Raw genomic sequence first — 7,081 nt, forward strand, 5'->3', positions numbered from 1 at the left:
ACCCTGCCTTCATGTACATATCTACCTCAAATACCTTATTATTATCTATCCTGATACCTAGTCTCTTTACCCTGCCTTCATGTACATATCTACCTCATATACCTTATTATTATCTATCCTGATGTCCAGTCTCTTTACCCTGCCTTCATGTACATATCTACCTCCAATACCTTATTATTATCTATCCTGATGTCTAGTCACTTTACCCTGCCTTCATGTACATATCTACCTCAAATACCTTATTATTATCTATTCTGATGTCTAGTCACTTTACCTTCATGTACATAGCTACCTCAAATACCTTATAATTATCTATCCTGATACCTAGTCACTTTACCCTGCCTTCACGTACATATCTACCTCAAATACCTTATTATTATCTATCATGATGCCTAGTCACTACCCTGCCTTCATGCACATATCTACCTCAAATACCTTATTATTTATCCTGATGCCTAGTAACTTTACCCTGCCTTCATGTACATATTTACCTCAAATACCTTATTATTATCTATCCTGATACCTAGTCACTTTACCCTGCCTTCATGTACATATCTACCTCAAATACCTTATTATCTATCCTGATGTCTAGTCACTTTACCTTGCCTTCATGTACATATCTACCTCAAATACCTTATTATTATATATCCTGATGCCTAGTCACTTTACCCTGCCTTCATGTACAGATCTACCTCAAATACCTTATTATTATCTATCCTGATGCCTAGTCACTTTACCCTGCCTTCATGTACATATCTACCTCAAATACCTTATTATTATCTATCCTGATGCCTAGTCACTTTACCCTGCCTTCATGTACATATCTACCTCAAATACCTTATTATTATACATCCTGATGTCTAGTCACTTTACCCGGCCTTCATGTACATATCTACCTCAAATACCTTATTATTATCTATCCTGATGCCTAGTCACTTTACCCTGCATTCATGTACATATCTACCTCAAATACCTTATTATTTATCCTGATACCTAGTCACTTTACCCTGCCTTCATGTACATATCTACCTCAAATACCTTATTATTATCTATCCTGATGTCTCTTTACCCTGCCTTCATGTACAGATCTACCTCAAATACCTTATTATTATCTATCCTGATACCTAGTCACTTTACCCTGCCTTCATGTACATATCTACCTCAAATACCTTATTATTATCTATCCTGATACCTAGTCACTTTACCCTGCCTTCATGTACATATCTACCTCAAATACCTTATTATTATCTATTCTGATGTCTAGTCACTTTACCTTCATGTACATATTTACCTCAAATACCTTATTATTATCTATCCTGATACCTAGTCACTTTACCCTGCCTTCATGTACATATCTACCTCAAATACCTTATTATTATCTATCCTGATGTCTAGTCACTTTACCCTGCCTTCATGTACAGATCTACCTCAAATACCTTATTATTATATATCCTGATGTCCAGTCTCTTTACCCTGCCTTCATGTACAGATCTACCTCAAATACCTTATTATTATATATCCTGATGTCCAGTCTCTTTACCCTGCCTTCATGTACAGATCTACCTCAAATACCTTATTATTATCTATCCTGATGTCTAGTCTCTTTACCCTGCCTTCATGTACATATCTACCTCAAATACCTTATTATTATCTATCCTGATGTCTAGTCACTTTACCCTGCCTTCATGTACATATCTACCTCAAATACCTTATTATTATCTATCCTGATACCTAGTCTCTTTACCCTGCCTTCATGTACATATCTACCTCAAATACCTTATTATTATCTATCCTGATACCTAGTCTCTTTACCCTGCCTTCATGTACATATCTACCTCATATACCTTATTATTATCTATCCTGATGTCCAGTCTCTTTACCCTGCCTTCATGTACATATCTACCTCCAATACCTTATTATTATCTATCCTGATGTCTAGTCACTTTACCCTGCCTTCATGTACATATCTACCTCAAATACCTTATTATTATCTATTCTGATGTCTAGTCACTTTACCTTCATGTACATATTTACCTCAAATACCTTATTATTATCTATCCTGATACCTAGTCACTTTACCCTGCCTTCATGTACATATCTACCTCAAATACCTTATTATCTATCCTGATGTCTAGTCACTTTACCCTGCCTTCATGCACATATCTACCTCAAATACCTTATTATTTATCCTGATGCCTAGTAACTTTACCCTGCCTTCATGCACACATCTACCTCAAATACCTTATTATTATCTATCCTGATACCTAGTCACTTTACCCTGCCTTCATGTACATATCTACCTCAAATACCTTATTATCTATCCTGATGTCTAGTCACTTTACCTTGCCTTCATGTACATATCTACCTCAAATACCTTATTATTATCTATCCTGATGCCTAGTCACTTTACCCTGCCTTCATGTACATATCTACCTCAAATACCTTATTATTATCTATCCTGATGCCTAGTCACTTTACCCTGCCTTCATGTACATATCTACCTCTAATACCTTATTATTATCTATCCTGATGCCTAGTCACTTTACCCTGCATTCATGTACATATCTACCTCAAATACCTTATTATTTATCCTGATACCTAGTCACTTTACCCTGCCTTCATGTACATATCTACCTCAAATACCTTATTATTATCTATCCTGATACCTAGTCACTTTACCCTGCCTTCATGTACATATCTACCTCAAATACCTTATTATTATCTATCCTGATACCTAGTCACTTTACCCTGCCTTCATGTACATATCTACCTCAAATACCTTATTATTATCTATCCTGATACCTAGTCACTTTACCCTGCCTTCATGTACATATCTACCTCAAATACCTTATTATTATCTATTCTGATGTCTAGTCACTTTACCTTCATGTACATATTTACCTCAAATACCTTATTATTATCTATCCTGATACCTAGTCACTTTACCCTGCCTTCATGTACATATCTACCTCAAATACCTTATTATTATATATCCTGATGCCTAGTCACTTTACCCTGCCTTCATGTACATATCTACCTCAAATACCTTATTATTATCTATTCTGATGTCACTTTACCCTGCCTTCATGTACATATCTACCTCAAATACCTTATTATCTATCCTGATGTCTAGTCACTTTACCTTGCCTTCATGTACATATCTACCTCAAATACCTTATTATCTATCCTGATGTCTAGTCACTTTACCCTGCCTTCATGTACATATCTACCTCAAATACCTTATTATCTATCCTGATGTCTAGTCACTTTACCTTGCCTTCATGTACATATCTACCTCAAATACCTTATTATCTATCCTGATGTCTAGTCACTTTACCCTGCCTTCATGTACATATCTACCTCTAATACCTTATTATTATCTATCCTGATGCCTAGTCACTTTACCCTGCCTTCATGTACATATCTACCTCAAATACCTTATTATTATATATCCTGATGCCTAGTCACTTTACCCTGCCTTCATCTACATATCTACCTCAAATACCTTATTATTATCTATCCTGATGCCTAGTCACTTTACCCTGCCTTCATGTACATATCTACCTCAAATACCTTATTATTATCTATCCTGATGCCTAGTCACTTTACCCTAGCTTCATTTACATAGTAGTGTCCTGAGGTGCCTCTCACAGCTGGGAGTTAAACTGTGTCTCTCAATCTTCTGTCTCAAGACATTTTCCCCCTAGACAGACAGCACATCTGTGTGTGGCTCCTCGTGTACACTTTTAAATGTTCACTCCGACTGAATCCTTCGCCCACAATCACGGCAGTGATGTGATTTCTCCCCTGTGTGTTCTATCAGCCTACTGTTGAAGATAAACCTTTTACTACAAAGATGACAAATAAAACCTGTCTGCAGCAAGAGTTTGGAGGTGACGTTTCTGTGGAGTGAAAACAGAATCCACAAATATCACTGTTCTTTATCCTTTGTACGAGTTTGCACATGTTTAATCACGTTTAATCAAATGTACTAAATTTATCAAAAAAAACTTGCCACACACCCTACAACAACAGGTTGTAGCATGTCTTTGACTGGGTGATTTCAGGAAGGGACAACTCTGTGGATATCCTACCTTTTTAGTATTGATACGGGATCTTTGTCCTTTTATCATCTTTGCCCTCTTTGATTTGACTGGCTTAAAACCTGACGGAGGTCCTCCAATCTCACAGACGCTGTGACTGTTTTCACTGTGAGATGATTCTCTGTAGGTCCTCTCCACCAGGTTCAGGTGTAGTATTAGGTAGAGTCTCTCTCTCTCTCTGCTTTTGGGCTTGATAGAGATGTGAGGGCACACAGACACATGCTCAAACCTGCACACTTTTGACAGACTTAACAATGTGCAGGGATACTGGAGTGATAAAGGTAGATATGTAAAGGGGTAAGGTGACAGGGATACTGGAGTGATAGAGGTAGATATGTATAGGGGTAAGGTGACAGGGATACTGGAGTGATGGAGGTAGATATGTATAGGGGTAAGGTGACAGGGATACTGGAGTGATGGAGGTAGATATGTATAGGGGTAAGGAGACAGGGATACTGGAGTGATGGAGGTAGATATGTATAGGGGTAAGGAGACAGGGATACTGGAGTGATGGAGGTAGATATGTATAGGGGTAAGGAGACAGGGATACTGGAGTGATGGAGGTAGATATGTATAGGGGTAAGGTGACAGGGATACTGGAGTGATGGAGGTAGATATGTATAGGGGTAAGGTGACAGGGATACTGGAGTGATGGAGGTAGATATGTATAGGGGTAAGGAGACAGGGATACTGGAGTGATGGAGGTAGATATGTATAGGGGTAAGGAGACAGGGATACTGGAGTGATGGAGGTAGATATGTATAGGGGTAAGGTGACAGGGTTACTGGAGTGATGGAGGTAGATATGTATAGGGGTAAGGTGACAGGGATACTGGAGTGATAGAGGTAGATATGTACAGGAGTAAGGTGAATATATACCACCCGTACCGTGTGGTGGGCGGGTTGTCTCCACCCCGTACCGTGTGGTGGGCGGGTTGACTCCACCCCGTACCGTGTGGTGGGCGGGTTGACTCCACCCCGTACCGTGTGGTGGGCGGGTTGACTCCACCCCGTACCGTGTGGTGGGCGGGTTGACTCCACCCCGTACCGTGTGGTGGGCGGGTTGACTCCACCCCGCACCGTGAGGTGGGCGGGTTGACTCCACCCCGCACCGTGAGGTGGGCGGGTTGACTCCACCCCGTACCGTGTGGTGGGCGGGTTGACTCCACCCCGTACCGTGTGGTGGGCGGGTTGACTCCACCCCGTACCGTGTGGTGGGCGGGTTGACTCCACCCCGTACCGTGTGGTGGGCGGGTTGACTCCACCCCGTACCGTGAGGTGGGCGGGTTGACTCCACCCCGTACCGTGAGGTGGGCGGGTTGACTCCACCCCGTACCGTGTGGTGGGCGGGTTGACTCCACCCCGTACCGTGTGGTGGGCGGGTTGACTCCACCCCGTACCGTGAGGTGGGCGGGTTGACTCCACCCCGTACCGTGTGCTGCGGTGAGGTTGCTTCTCACATACTGCACATTTGCACACTGACAAATCATGGGGCCCGATTCCACAGCTAATGGTGCTTTCACGACAACTGGGTACTCTGAAAAATAATTTTCAAACACATATTCAACCACAAAGACCAGGGAGGTTTTCCAATCCCCCCCCCCCCTCCCCCCACAAAAAAAAGCAGACACTGAATATCCCTTTGAGCAGGGTGAAGTTATTAATTACACTTTGGATGGTGTATCAATACACCCAGTCACTACAAAGATACAGGCCTCCTTCCTAACTCAGTTGCCGGAGAGGAAGGAAACCACTCAGAGATTTCACCATGAGGCTAATGGTGATTTTTTTTTTAAGTTACAGAGTTGAATGGCTGTGATAGGAGAAAACATTAAAGTTATTACACAATACTAAACTGAATGACAGAGTAAAAAGAAGCATGTACACAATAAAAAACATTCCAAAATATGCATCCTGTTTGAAAAAAAGGCATTCAAGTAATATTGCAAAAGAATATGGCAAAACAATTCACTTTTTGTCCTGAATACAAAGTGTTATGTTTGGGGCAAATCCAATACAACACATCACTGAGTAACACTCTCCATATTTTTAAGCATAGTGGTGGCTGCATCATGTTATGGATATGTTTGTAATCGTTAAGGACTGGGGAGTATTTTCCTAGAGGAAAACCTGGTTCAGTCTGCTTTCCACCAGACACTGGAAAGATGATTCACATTTCAGCAGGACAATAAACCTAAAACACAAGGCCGAATCTACACTGGAGTTGCTTACCAAGAAGACAGTGAATGTTCCTAAGTGACCGAGATACAGTTTTGACTTAAATCTACTTGAAAATCTATGGCAAGACCTGAAAATGGTTGTCTAGCAATGATCAACAACACATTTGACAGAGCTTGAAATGTTGCACAATCCAGGTGTGGAAAGCTCTTCGAGCTTTACCCAGAAAGGCTGCCAAAAGTGCTTCTACAAAGTACTACCTCATGGGTGTGAATGCTTATGCAAATAACATATTTATGTCTTTCATTTTCAATCAATTTGCAAACATTTCTACAAAAATGTTTTCACTTTGTCATTATGGGTTATTGTGTGTAGATGGGTGAGAGAAAAAAACGATTTAATACATTTTTAATTCAGGCTAACAAATCAAAATTCAATGTATTGTTTATGACATTTTAAAAACATTTTATAATCGGAATTCTTTGTGTCTAATATCATAGCAGACCTAGCTAAACCTAGATGAACTCAGAGATGTATTTGCGCCAATGTTTACACTTTTGTAGTTTATGTCTTGTGAAAATCATAGTTTGTTTTCCACATCATTATAATAAACATTAAAAAACATCTGCCAAGCCTTTCTACCTCAATATGCTCAGACTTGCAGCGAGCCAGCTACAGTACATGATTATATAGTATGATTTGCTGAAACATAAATAACATCAAAGAGACAAAGGATTTTTATATATTGAACAAAAAAACAGTAATCTGATTGGATGGTTTGAATCAGTGACTGGAACCTAT

The sequence above is a fragment of the Oncorhynchus nerka genome, linkage group LG17, assembly GCF_034236695.1.
Source record: "Oncorhynchus nerka isolate Pitt River linkage group LG17, Oner_Uvic_2.0, whole genome shotgun sequence".
NCBI classification, from domain to species: domain Eukaryota; kingdom Metazoa; phylum Chordata; class Actinopteri; order Salmoniformes; family Salmonidae; genus Oncorhynchus; species Oncorhynchus nerka.